The sequence below is a fragment of the Python bivittatus genome, unplaced genomic scaffold (assembly GCF_059951505.1).
Source record: "Python bivittatus isolate LINGU-HERP-01145 unplaced genomic scaffold, Pbiv_v1 ctg000980_np1212, whole genome shotgun sequence".
NCBI classification, from domain to species: Eukaryota; Metazoa; Chordata; class Lepidosauria; order Squamata; family Pythonidae; genus Python; species Python bivittatus.
In genome coordinates this window covers 59,983,321-59,997,893 of record NW_028277125.1, presented here as the reverse complement: position 1 = coordinate 59,997,893, position 14,573 = coordinate 59,983,321, and the positions used below count along the sequence as shown (strand labels likewise).

Below are 14,573 nucleotides of genomic sequence, written 5' to 3'. Positions count from 1 at the left end.
ACAGACTGCCAGTGACACACTGGGAACTGAAAAGCACCCTTCATATTATCAGAGGTACAGGTAGTCCTTGGGTAACTGGGACCGGAATTTCCATTGCTAAGTGAAGCAGTCATTAAGCAAAATATCATGTGTCAGCACTGAGCAGTCCCAGCAGTCCAGATTGTGGTTGTTAGACTAGGACTGCATGGTCGTTAGGTGAGGAACTCACTCTTCTCCTTCCCTGCTGTGCTCCACTTCAACATCCCCACCTACCTATCTCCCCATTACTGCCCGTTTGCCACCCTGCACTCCACCACCTATCCGAGCTACCCCACCACCACCATCGCCCTCCCAGCTAACCTTCACTGTCTTCTTCCTCCTGTTGCTGGCCTGGAATCCAGGTGCCGGTGCAGCCCCAGGATGTGTGTGGAGAGTGTGGCAGGGTGGCAGAGCCTCGTCTGCCAAAGGGAGCTTGCTGGGCCCAGCCAGGGAGAAGGCAGTGAGATGGAGCTGGTGGAGGAGAAAGGGCAGCGGTGTGGGTGGAGGAGCTCCATCTTCTGCTGCCAGTGCGAGGAGCAATTGCCCATAGACCCTGAAGAACACAGAGGGATGGCAAGGCACAGCATGCTATGTTGCCAGGGGAGGCAGTGGCAGCTCCCGGGATGAAAGTAGCAGCTGGGTGGGAGGTGCTGTTCAGAGTGGCGGTGGAACTGGAGGAAGCAGAGGGCTTCCTGGAGGTGCAGCATGCGCTCTGCAGCTTGTGTGGAAGTGCTCTTGGAAAACCAGCCTGCAGGCTTCAGAGAGGGGTGGAGGCAAGCCTGGTGCTGACAGAGCCTACATGCAGGCCCACTGCTCACTTAGCTCAGCCTTCCTCCTGCAAAGCCTCGTGAAAGTCCAGTAGCTTCCAATGCACTTCTGGAGAAGTGGCCTGCCAGCAGCAGCAGGAAGAAGACAGTGAAGGTCAGCTGGAGGCTGCAGGGTCATGGCCACAACTACCATTTGTTCAGCGCCTTTGTAAATTTGAGCGCTGTCACTGAACAAACGATGTCTGCCTGTAGTTTTACTGCAATCTTGTTCCCTAGTAAAAATCATCTTTGGCTGCAAAGCATAATTTGTTGTAGAGAAATACAGAGATGGCCTTGAAGAAGGAATTCACCAGCCATTAGGTAAACACCAGAGGGAGGGAGGGTGGGTGGGTCAAGATTGTCTTGCCTTGAATCTGTTTCACATAAGAGTTCTGAAATGCCAGTACCACTGGGGCCAAACAAATCTCAGGGGCTATGGTATCCCAAAGGGCAGTGCTATAACTGAGAAGGTCTACTAGTATGAGATATAAACAGCAGCAAAAGAGAAGCAGTTGTCAGACAACAGAAAGTTATTGCCTTCTCTAATGGAGGTAAAATACAGCCATCATGACTTCATAGCTGCTGATAGCTTTATTTTTCAAAGCCCTTGCCAATATTTTTGCCAAAATTCTCAACACTTACCTTGTCATGCACTCCATCTCTAAAGGAATTATGCCACTTTCTAAACCCAGAGACACAATAATACGTTAAAAAAAAAAAAAGAAACTTAACATTTTATAGTAGTATTTCTACGGAGTTCTAAGGATTAATATTTATGATTTCTCCAGAGAAAATGACAGTGACTTGACTGTCATTGGTTATGGATGTTCATATACCCTGATCTGTGACTGTAATAATGAATTTGATTTGATGTTCGTATATAGGAAAAGAAGACTTATAAAAAGCATTCCTTTGTGGAAGTAGAACAGATGGAGGATACAATATATGAGCTGCAAGTCAGCTATCACGCAGTTCTGTCTTCAAAGAAACTTTGGAAAAAGAAAGGTAATAGACAGAAAACAGACATCCTGAAACCGTTGTGATGAGCGTAGATATTTGGAAACCATGCACTGCATATTTCACAAGAGACTGATTTATGTGCTCTGAAAGAACATCTGTGTAAATAATTTTGTTTGGGTTTGTAGGATTAGAACATGGAAGGTACAGTTCTCAATGAGATTTGCAGGTATCCAAACTGTGCTCACCTTCCCTCCTCCCACCTCTCTCTATGATTGCAGCTAATGGAACAGAAATATAAACATTTTAAACACTTAAGTTTCTGCTTTCTTTAGCTGCTCTGATGAGAATAAAAAATAGTTTAGCCAGGGATGGGGATTTTGCCATTTTCTGTTTTGGACAAAACTCTTATTTTACTGTTTGGGCCTATTTATGTATTCTGCTGGGGGAAAAAAGCCAGCCTTGTACTCAGGAACACCTCTCAAAATGTTTTTGGGGCATTTCCCTAGAGTTTTTTCCTAGAGTTGGAGGATTTGTTTTTTTAACTCTGAAAAGTGGATTAAATATTTATAAATGAACACATAACTAGTATGCATACATTTCCTAAGCAACTTTTAAATACTAAAAAAGTTTTACATGCATTTTCCTTTCTATGAATCTTTGTACTTGTTTTTTGAAACACAACTGGATCCCAAAATTATGAAAAGTGTGCATTTCAGCAAGCATGTATAATTCATTTATCTTTTTGTCCAATAAATGTATGCAAATTCTGACACGTCTCTAGATGTAGCCAATAAGCACTTAGTCAAAGTCTGTATTTGTCAAGGTTTAAGTGCTGAGCTATTTTCAACAAAGTTATTCAAGATTGTACTTCAGTAGATTATGAGAAACGATAGAAAGAATTCTATTTCCTTCTTGAAATGCCATTCTGAGATGGGAAAAATATTTTGCACTTGTGAACTCCTGAAAACTCCTACAAAAAACAGGCATTTCTAACACAGTCCAGTTTCTTCTACAGTTAGGATTAAAACTAATTGTGATCCATTTTTTTTCCAAATGTGTTTGAAAGTTATTTAAAGAGAACAATGCCGACACATCTAAATGGAAATATTCTCATATGAATATATTACAGGAACATTACCTGGAATGAACAATGGATGCTACTGTAGCTAATTTATGACAATCATATATATTCCTTTCTATAATTTATGTAATTGTATATTCATTTAAATCAAATTATAGGGCTGCCCAACTGACTCAAGGAGGCTTACATAGCAGTTAATAAACGTAAATTACTAAAGTAATATTAAAACAGTAAAAGAACCTCCATGCTAGGAAAAGATAAAAAAACTTAAATAACACTCCAGCAGGTTCACAAATCACCCCAGCTCACCCCTGTTGGAAGAGCAAGATTTTAAAGGCCTTCCAAAAGGACTGCAGGATTGGAACAACTTGGATCTCAAGGGAGCTGCTGTTCCAGAGGGCAGGTGTGGTGATAGAATTTTAATTTGAATTATTTTTTTAAGAAAAAGAGGTGCAGTCTAGGTATAGCTGCCTCTTCAACCCAGAAAAAGAGCTAGGAGGACTTCCATATCACATTTCTGAAGAAAAGGATGAATTAATTAGTTTTGGAGATAATGAAACATAAATTGGTGAAGTCAAATTATCATTTAATAACCCAAAATATAAATAACAGAAGTAATTTTCTTGAAAGAAGGATCCTCTTGTGATTCTCAGAGTGATAGTTTCAAGATATAATAACTATTGCTAGTATAGGTCAGGTCAATTACTATTTGTAACAAAAACTTCATCCTTTTTTTGTAACACCATTATATAGAAGAAAAACTAAAACCCTACTCCCAAAACAAATTGCCTTTAAGTTAGTTGTTTCATAAAATCAATTACAAATTCAAAATACAGATGGATGGAGTAATATATAAAGCTTTAAGAACGATACTATCTTCTAAGTGGAAAACTTCTAAATGAAAAGAATTCATAAATACACAGCAGAGCAGAAGACAAATTTCAATACTCATTTATAACCTCATTGTCTCCATCCTGCAGCATTCTCCATAATGCCTCTTAACATCTGTGGCAACTACTGTATTTGCTAAACCTCTTCACCACTGCTCTTGGCTATAGCCTGAAGGCAATCAAGGGAAGCAACAGGAAAAGGCTGTCCATTCCTTCCTCTAATCCTTTCACTGTTAATTATCTTCTTACTCCAGCTGAGATGATAGCAAGCATATGGTGAGACAAGGGATGTTCAAGAATTTGCTTGGTCATCACTTTTAAGTCAAGTGGATAAGATTTGCAATCAAAAGACTGATATTACTCCATTTTTGCACTTTTCCTAATTTTACAATTCAGTTTCAGGCACAAAAGATGTACCACAACAGACATTCAAAAGTGTGCCTAGATTAGTGATAAAGATACATATTTTAGGGAAAATGTATGTATCTCTATTTCATGCTATCATGTGTTCAGTATACACAAAAATGAGACTAGGATTAGGGTGCAGGACTATAATAGATGTGATTTATGAACAAAGTATTCCTCTCTAAATAACCTCTCCCAAAGTGACTCCATGGATATGTAAGAGAGGATGTGCCAAAGACAAGATTTTTTAACTAAAATCTTTAAGAAAAGTAGTACAGTGCAGTACTTGACTGAATGGTAATCTATGTGGGGAGAGAAAGGGTACCCTTCTTACAAAAGGACAAGGCATGATACTGTATTTAACATGTAGCCAATTTAGTCTGATAGCTTTGTTTGGAAACCCTCGAGCTGTATTTGCACTGAAAGCACATGATGTGGAACACATGTTTAGTAAAAAGGATAAAACACCTGAATTAGAAAGTGAATCGCCGCTTTCCATTTTGCTGCCTAGAAACCGTTTTGTTGAAGCTTATTACTGCCAGAGTTATAACCTGATAAAACAGATGGGACTGGCACATTAGCATGTTCCTATCAGCCATGTGCCTTGTAAAGTCAAAGGTGAAATGTCAGGGACACAGACAGCCTCCTCACTCTTAACATTCTAAGCTTCAGCAAGATCCCGTGGCATCAACATTTTATCGCACTGTTCTTTGCTCTCATATAAAAATATTTTTATGAACTATGTAGTATATAGCTGCACATGATCCATGTTACGTATATAATGACAGTGCCTACATAGTAATTTGATGCTGCACAAGGTAGAACAGATATTTTCTGCCTCTGCCAAGTAACCTCCAAGCTCTTCCTCTAAAAATGTATTCCAGCCAACTTTAGATATAACACTCATTCTTACTGGTTGGCAGCAATAGAGAAGTTGCAATCTATTGTCAGCATCTCACAATGGCAGTGTTTGAATACGGGAACCATATGGATGGGATTCACTTCATTGGGATGAATCCTTTGCATTCAATCACATTTTTCTTCTTGATCCACAGAATCTCAGTCTTTCAAAATCATGGTCCTATTGCAGGACCATATTTCATACTGGCCTATAAGGACAAAGATACCTGATAGTTACTTAGCTGCTTTGGGACTGAAACATAATAAGCTACTCAACATTTTTATCTTCAAAACATCTGAGCTTATTCCAATGGGACACCAGTACCACAACTGTTGCATAGATATGTTATTTCTGCATAACCTATGGCCCAGTTTTGCTTGAGGCAAAGCATGAGAATAGGCAGAGGTTTGGGTGGTAAAAAATTAGATGACCACAAGATGGAAGCAAAAAGCTAGAATTTTCTGTATCTCTTCATTGCCATCTAAAGGTTGTCTGAATTTTGCAACCTAGATAAGGAGACCTAGAGCATTATCAACAACAAAAGACAAGTAACTGAGACTGAGTAGTTAAAGCTGAATTCTAGGCTGGCTAATGTAGATAGGTAAGGTAAGCTATATGTCATTGCAAATCTTCAAGATTAACAACTTCCATTTTATTGCAGTCATATATTTCATTCTACAGGTAGTCCTTGCTTGTTTAACTATAAACCACTTGTTTAACTATAGCTTAAGTTATGACGACGTTGGAAAAAGTGCTTTACCACCTGTACTCAAATTTATGACCATTGCAAACTGTCATACCACCCCCTTGCGGTCATGTGGTCACGATTTGTGACTTTATGATAGTCACTAAGCGAATCACATGTTCATTAAGTGAATTCCAGCAAAAAACGTCCATTGGGGAAGCTGAAAGCTATTAAAGCATGTACAGGTAGTCCTTGCTTAACAACCACAGTAGGGACTGGAAAATTGGTCATTAAATGGGGTGGTCATTAAGTGAGTCACCACATGACTGAACCTGATTTTACGACAGTCATTAAGGGAATCACTGTAGCCATTAGGCAAATCACATGGTCATTAAGCGAATCCAGGTTCCCCAATGGACTTTTTTTGCCAGAATTCGCTTAATGACCATGTGATTCACTTAATGGCCACAATGATTCACTTAATAGCTGTCATAAAAATGGTCGTAAAATCAGGTCCAGTCACATGGTGACTCACTTAATAACCACCCCATGTAACGACCAATTTTCTGGTCCCTACTGTGATCATTAAGCGAGGACTATCTGTCCATGCTTTAATAGTCCCAAACCTTGTTCCAATAGATAGGACAGGATAGGACAGTGAGTTTGACTAACAATACACAGATCAGCACTTTACCAATCATTTCCCAGTAATTTATTGTATAAATCTCTGTGAAAAAAAAATGTTCAACATGTGACTGTAGGTAAAATAAAGGTTTTATGTGTTAGAAGTTTGACACTTTTAGCTTCTTACATTTGATATTAAAATCCTATCTTAAATAGAGTTATTTTTCATACGGCTACTGGAACTGGGCTGGAAAAATCTGGATTACCAGTAGATGGTAACAAAGAGTCCCCGAATCCTCTAACTTTTGGCTAATGCATAGTGATTGTCTTGATTTTTGCAGCCCAGATGTGGTATGTGTAAAATAGGTTAGTTTATAAAACCAGATGAGTTTGCAAGTATTTTCCAACTATGTTTTCTCCATGAAAAAACAAACTTTCACCTATGGGGGGGGGTGTCAATTAAATTCAAGATAATATTGAGGCATTATCCTGTATAATGATTAAAAACAAATCCCTCAGCACTGAAAGGGCAATTAAAGCAGAAAGCATTTTAACAGGAATGAATGACTGGTATAAAGCAGTTCTCCATGCTACGAACAGGTCTGTAAAAGCCATCTACCCTTAAGGGAAATAGCAAGTATCATTCCCCACGCCCTGCCAACTGAGTCAGATTTGATCAGCTGGTGGTAAGTACTGCCAACTCCATGTTTATGAAATGTTATTACACTAAGAGAATAATTTCAATTTAAGAGCAATCAAATTTTCAGAAAATAAATGGCTTCTACTAAAAGAATTTGGTCCATTTTAACTCTGAAGTAGTATTTCATGTCTGTAATCCTCGGTAAATTTGTCTAATCCCTTTTTAAAGTTATATAAACTAGTAGCTATCATCATTGCCAAGGAATGCAGTAAAAAATTCCTTCAGTTTATAGTGTACTTTATGACATGTTGTTTCCTTTTGTTTATCCTAGATCCACTGGCAATCAATTTAATGGGGAAAACCTGTTTCCTTATAGTATGTAAAAGTGAAAAGATGTACTTTCCCCATAATATGGATAATAGCATACGTACCTATTATATTCCTCTTCAGCACCATATTTTCCCATTTTAAAATGCTGAATGCTTTTATAAATATTGTGCAGCAAAGATAAGCTACATTTCAGGGGTTGATGAATACCTATGAACATTTGAGCATTCTCATGATTAGGTAGCTATCATGAGAATGCTCAAATGAGGTACCTGTTTATCAGAAAACAAACAGATAAGATTGCCCTGGGCTATCCAATCCCCTGTCCCTATGAACTCTCTCTACAGTGTTAACTTTCCTTTGTCACACTATTTTTATTTTCTAAGAACGTCTATGGAACTGATCACAGGTTAAGAGGCATTTTTGTAACTACAAGTGCTGCAAGTGATGCTAAATGCAAGATGTCAGCTTCCCATTTAATTATGTCTAATTAGTTTGAATAAACAATTACACTTAAATTTAAATAGATTTAAATACAATTATATTTAAATAAAATAAACGGTATGTTTTATTAAAATCATTAATGAAATAGGTTAGACATAGAGCCTAGGGTGGGGCAAAGCCTGCCACCATTCAATGATCTACCTCTGAGAACAGGATTATGAAAATTGTACATAGTATCCCAGATGCAGGACAATAGATTTCTCTGAAACATGTGGATGAAAGTCTTCTCTAACAATTCTCAATAATGGAATTAGTCTAACTGCTGCTGCTGCACATTAGCCCTAACCTTAAATTTCTGATTCTACAATGAAACAAATACAGAGCCATCTACCCTGTTACTACATGCACACATACCCCTACAGACAAAAATGGATTCCATTATTTTGAACTGCACAACCAAAAATGACCCTAGTGTGCTATCACTGTCCCAAACCTACTAACAATGAATCCATCATAGACTTTTGCAAAATAATTTATATTTGGTGATATGTCATATGTGCCCAAGGAAGGCTTTGTCTGAAGAACTTTGACATTTTTATAGTGTTTTCTTAGAAGTGACATTTCCATCCATATTCAGATATGTTGGTAATATAGTATATTCTTAGAAATGATTTAGCCTGGGTGACTGTTGTCACATATCAGTTTAATATATAGACTTTTAAAAATTATGATATAAAGAAGATTTTGAGAAGTGATGCCCAAAAAGCTACTACATTAGAGGGAAGACTTTGGATAATTGTCCATTTTATGAAAATGGTGCCAATTTTCTGTTACATTTATAACATTTCCTTCCTGAAGGAAGAAATGAACAAAAGACCGATCAGAATTTGACATTTCCAGGTTTCTTCTGGAATGACATTTGGCAGACAACCCCCAAGTCTGCTGCGAATGCCTAAGAATGTGTATTGCAAAGATATTTTCAGGTTTAATCTATTTTTGCCTTCTTAAGACACCTATGCACTCTTAGCTCTCCAGGACAAATTCCAAATAAAAACCCAACCTCAGAAAGACAAACTCAACTTTGAATTAATTACCAAAAAGCGGCTAATGCATGTGCTTCTAGAGAAAAATGAATTACTTCTAGAAAAAAATATTAAAATTTATTCATTTAAAGAAGCTAGTCTTTAAACTGGCCTTGGAATATAGTTAAGAGTAACAGTAAAACACTTTTGTAGTGAAACATGAGTCTCACCATTCAGCGCAAATACAGCGCTAAAGTTCGAAATGCATCAAATATCCTGTAGATTAGTACCATGAAGGCTTGGATTAAAGTCCATTCTCAACCATGGAAACTCACAGGGTGACTTTGGACTAATCACTCTCTCACCTCAACCTAACAGGGTTGCTGCTACAGGAAAAAAAATACAGGAAGGAATACTATGTATATTGTTTTGTGTTCCTAGAGGGAAGGCAGAATATCAGCCTAACAAATGCATACATACAAATACATACTGTAATGTAATACAGCATCCTCTAGGCCGGGTCCCCAAAGATTTGCCAACCCAGCCTATCGTTTTCCCCACAAAACCTAAATAAACTGTCTCCCTGATTAGTACTGTTCCTCTCCTTCCTTGTTATTCTTGTGGGGCTTTACTATACCTTTATTTCTATTATGATTGATGGCAAGTTTTCATTAAATATCATCATAATCCTTGGTTCACTGCAGGTAAAACAGAAAGGTGAAGAAGAAAACATGGATTAAGTGATCACACCAAGACGAGCAATAAGAAAATGCTCACTGCAGTTTGCAAATAAAATCTCCTAAAAGTGGCTGAAACAAAACAAAAACAAAAAAAACCATGAAAGTGAATTGTTGGAAAATCATTCTGAAAACTGGAGCAATAAACCACTGAAGGGCCAATACATAAAATAAGGTGGATAAAACCAGAAACTGGCAATGGTTAGCTGGCAATATCAAGAAGGAAACAAAAGGATTAATGTTTGCAGCTCAATAATAAGCATTACAAACAAACGTGATGTAATCAAGGATTCAATATGTATCAAACAGCAGCAAATGCAGATTTTGTAAAGAAAAAGATGAAACTGGATCACATAATTGGTGGATACAGTTGTTCAAACTGACTATAAACAGTATCATAACAGAGTAACCACTATAATCCTTTGGCATCTGTGCAAAAATTATAATTTCCAAATTTCCCAAATGTGGTATAATCACAACATTGAAAAAGTTGTTGAGAATGACAATGTTAAAATTTTATGAGACTTTGCATACAAAGTAATTACAATTCAGAATACAATACACCAGATATAACAATAATTGAAAAGAAAACAATTTTTGTTGATGTGGTAACACTTAGGGACAGCAGAAATGAGGAAAAAGAATGGGAAAAAATGATAAAATACAAGATCTGATTATTGAAATGGGTAGATTATGGAAAAGTTATTGCAAAGTCATCTCTGCAGTTATTGGCACCTTAGGTGGAATAACAGATTAAACAATTTTTTTACAAGAACTAAATATTTCAGCCATATCAATCGTGGGTTTACAAAAAAACCCACCTTGCTGGATACTTTCTATATCTTAAGATATTACTTGATAATACCTAGGTTCTTGGCTGGAACTTGAATTTCCAAAGAACATCAAAAATAAAAATGTCATTATTTTTGTTTGTTCTTTCTACAGTATTGTGTTGTTCTTTAATTATTAAAAACATCATCGTCATCATCATCATCATCACTACTACCACCATTACCATTTCTAGGTAGTGAGGAATTTCTAGGATTCCAGACTTACTCAAAGCACAGTTCCTTTAGAACAGGGGTGGGCAATTTTCCTTTGGTTGGGATTTCATATTTGTTAAGAAAATAGCTTCAGGAACTAAAGGAGGCAGGACTAAACTAAAGGGATCAGCTCGTGGAAGAGGGTGAAAATCAGTAAGATCAATGTATTTATCTTACTAGAGATTTTTTTAATTATCCAGAATTAGTCTGTTTTAAAGTATAGCTTTGATTTGGAATTTTAAAAAACAGTAAGCTTTTTAAAAAAATAATAAGCATTTAAATCTCATGATATCCCAAAACGGACAGCATCAAGCAGATTCATCAAGGAAAGACCCCCACAGAAAAGGTGCATGCATGATTAGCTTCCACTGATTCTGAATGTGGATGGGACTGGAGCAGGATGTTATTTGATTATTTCAAGGCAAGGATAAGAACATATGAACAGAGGAAGTCCTTATATATAATGGTTTTAGGCCATTTAGCAGGATAAAAAGCAACATTTTTAATGAACCAGATGCCAATGGGAATGATACAACCAGAGTCAGCTTTGGGCTAAAGCTGAGTAGGCACTGGCCTAGGGTGCCAAAGCTTATGGGCATGAATGCTACTCTTCCTTCCAAATCATTCTAAAAGTGCAATTTTTTGTATCAGATGAAGGTCATGCCATCAGTCAATTGTGCCTAGGGACGTCATATACTGTACCCTTCAATTGGCACTGCATACATTAGGATAAAATTATTATAGTATCTTCCAACAGTTAGTACTTTAACAACCATATTCTTAAGTTTCAGGACTGTCTTCAAAGGGGGGACCCACATATAATCCATTACAATAATCTGAGCAGGATATTATTAATACATTGGCCTGCTCTGTTAGAGAACTGATTAATCAACTGGACTGAGACACAGTTTTATCAGCCTTGTCCAACAGCCAGCAGTGCTTAAGTATTTTCACAGTATCTTCTTGCCTAACGAAAAGAGAAGCAGAATTGTATATCATCACATACTACTATTAATATGCAATCTTATTCCCTTTCTATTGCCAAACGCCTTGAAGGAGAGAACATTGTTTAAAAAGCACATACAATCAGAGGATAAGAACGTGATATGGCCAGTCTGAATAGAAGAAGCTGGAACGCAGTCATGCCAAGACAAGCACTCTAAGCAGACACCAACAGAAATCTGGACAAGGTCAAAGGCTATAATATCTCATTTGCTTCGTAAAGGTCTGCATGAAAAGTCACTTGAAGGAATAATAGGCAAAGGATAAGGCTATTTTTCACACAAAGGTAGAGAAGAAAAAGAAATTGGAGGTGGTTCAAAGAGCACTACTCTGCTGAGGACCTCTTCCTTTCTCTTTTTGTGCCTACACATATTTGAAAACTGTAACTGTATATTGTTTATAGTAATTAACAAAAAGTTGGAGATGAGCAAGGCTTATGGCACAACACTGCTTTCATCAGACTGATTCATTTGACACGCACATACATACACACACACCAAGGCTGCTGTATTTATGAGCAGATAAAATAATAATTATTATTATTACCTTAATTTTTTTATAACTCAATGAGTTGTTACATACATAAAGGTCTCACCTCTTATTTCCCCCCAAATAATCCCCCTTTGAGGTGGTTGGGCTGAGAGAGAGTGACTGACTAGACAGCTGGCTAGTTTTCATGCCTAAGAGAGGACTAGAATCCATGGTCTCCTGGTTTCTAATCCAGCACCTTAACCACAAGACCAAACTGATTAAGAAATAAAAAGTAGAAAGTAGAATGTTGAAAAACGTAAGGAAAAGCATAAAGTACTCATTCATCCCCCCCCCCCAACTCACGCACTACTGTCAACAGATTATACAAAACACTCAGGTTGCTGGCAACATTGTCAGTTGATGAACCTCCTAGAAGAACAGCCTTATACTGTGTGAAGAAATGTAATCTCTTCACAGGGGAAGAAAAACCTAAACGAAAATAAGGGCAGGGAATCTCTCACAATTCACTTAATAGTGAAATTTCAGCATTGGGGTTGACAGAGGTGGGCTTTTGGAGCTCATTGTTAGGACCTTCTTCTAGCAAATAAAGAACCAAGATATTTTATTTATTTATATAAGCGCTTTTTGGTAACCTGCCCCAATGCACAGATTCTGAGCAGTATAGACTTAATCACAGTATTCTTTAAACAATCCCCCCTAAAAATTAAAATCCTATTGAAGAAGAAAAACCACCCAAAATGCATGCCACAAAACAATCGATTCAAGTGAAAAACATGGTGGAACAGGGTTGTTTTATGGATTAGCAGTCCCTCACTACCACAAATTATGCAGCCGCGTTTCCTGCATTAGGGGAATTTGTACGGATCAGCATGCTCAGAATGCAATGAGGAGCCTTACCCTGGGAAAACCACCTTCGTGATCATGGCATCTTCCCTGCCAGGTAACTTCAACCCGGTGGAACAGGCTTGTTTTAATGGCCTTTTGGAGTATTAGAAGGGGCTACAAATACCTCAAGGGGTAAGAGTTCTACAACATATGGGCCCTAACTGAAAAAAGCTAAGATAGACATGATTTTCATCACTTTCCCAGTTGAACTGAATCAAGAGTCCTTCCTCAAATCTAGCGCTTTTCAAATTATTGAACTTAATTCAATATTCAAGCCATAATGGAAATTATGGGAACTGAAAGAGTACAAGATTTGGAAAGGAGGATTTTGATGCTTACTAAGGAAGATTGTGCATGTTATATTAACTACTGCTATCTTTCAAAAGAAGACCAAATCCTGTGCAAAGCAGATCTGAAAATCCCATGAAAAGTTAATGTTAAACAGTTTATTTCTTAAGGGGGGGAAAAAATCTGTTAATCATACTTATCAGCAAAGCATCTGCATGAGCCTCGTGTCTTTTCCACTTGAGCATTAGAAATTTAATTTACCAGTTTCTGAAAACTGACAAACCCATATAATTTTAAGCCTATCTGAAGAAACTTTTATTGAGCAGAAGAGGAAATGAAGCTATTCTCCTAATGATTTACGTACCTAATACCTGTCTCCGTAAACTTCTGGAGCCACTAAGGAAGAGACAAATGCAATTATGTATTTTGCAGTAGTAAATTGTTGTTCATAGCATCAAGGTTTTGCTGGATTATAAAGAGACTTGCAAGTTAAAGAGGGATTTTCATAAATCTTCTTATGTAGGCTGGCACTCATTAAATTCTTACATTGTACTGCCACAGGTCTCCCTCAATGAAGAAAGTTGCAGTTCTTAATTAACCCATGCTCTACTCCAGAAAATTGTCTACCTGGAAAAAGTGAAGCTGACATCTAGTCTTGGAGAACTATAGCCAAGGGCAAACAAATTCCATGACTTCATTCATTGCTGATTCGCCTACAGCGCTTACATTTTTAATGAGCTTCTCACGCATAGATTTGCTCTACTGCAGCAACATCATGGTCTGCATTAAGTTGCAGCCCATGTCTCCCTTCTGGCATCTAAGACTTTCAATCACCCACATTACCTAATTTCTATTCTGCAGCATGCAATCTGATAAGGTTCTCAAAATATAACAGAAAACCATCTGGCAGAAGATTATACTCCTGATAGCATATCAAAAGTATAATCACAAGAATGTAAGAGATAGGATTTAATGGGTAAAATCATGTCAAGTTATATATTTCCTTAAAACCTACATTTTCATTAGGATGTTTTGTACAAATTAATCCTATGAATAACAACTGAATTATAGTTAAGTGGAGAAAAACACTACTTTAAGACAGTAATCTACATGTACACTTTATTCTCCCAGCTAATATGCATGCTATAACATTTTCAGATTAATAGGTATGATTTTAAGGATAACTAAATGGGAGCTACATTCTCTATCACTAAAAACAATGATGAAAGGGGTGCATTTGTGTGACAAAAAAAAAAACTCTCCAAAATATTTCTCTATACAATTGAGCTTTCTCAAAGAAACAGGGCAGATGTGACATTAACA

General features: G+C 37.2%; 1 protein-coding gene and 1 non-coding gene across 3 annotated transcripts in view; both read right to left on the bottom strand.

Annotated features, from left to right (window-relative positions):
• The window catches only part of LHPP (phospholysine phosphohistidine inorganic pyrophosphate phosphatase), a 146,831-nt gene that overhangs the window by 44,903 nt on the left and 87,355 nt on the right, over positions 1-14,573 (bottom strand). The gene's annotated exons all lie outside the window — the stretch shown is intronic.
• On the bottom strand, positions 12,859-13,025 carry LOC112541322 (U1 spliceosomal RNA). Its single transcript, XR_003085337.1, has one exon. It is a non-coding gene; the product is annotated as a U1 spliceosomal RNA (small nuclear RNA).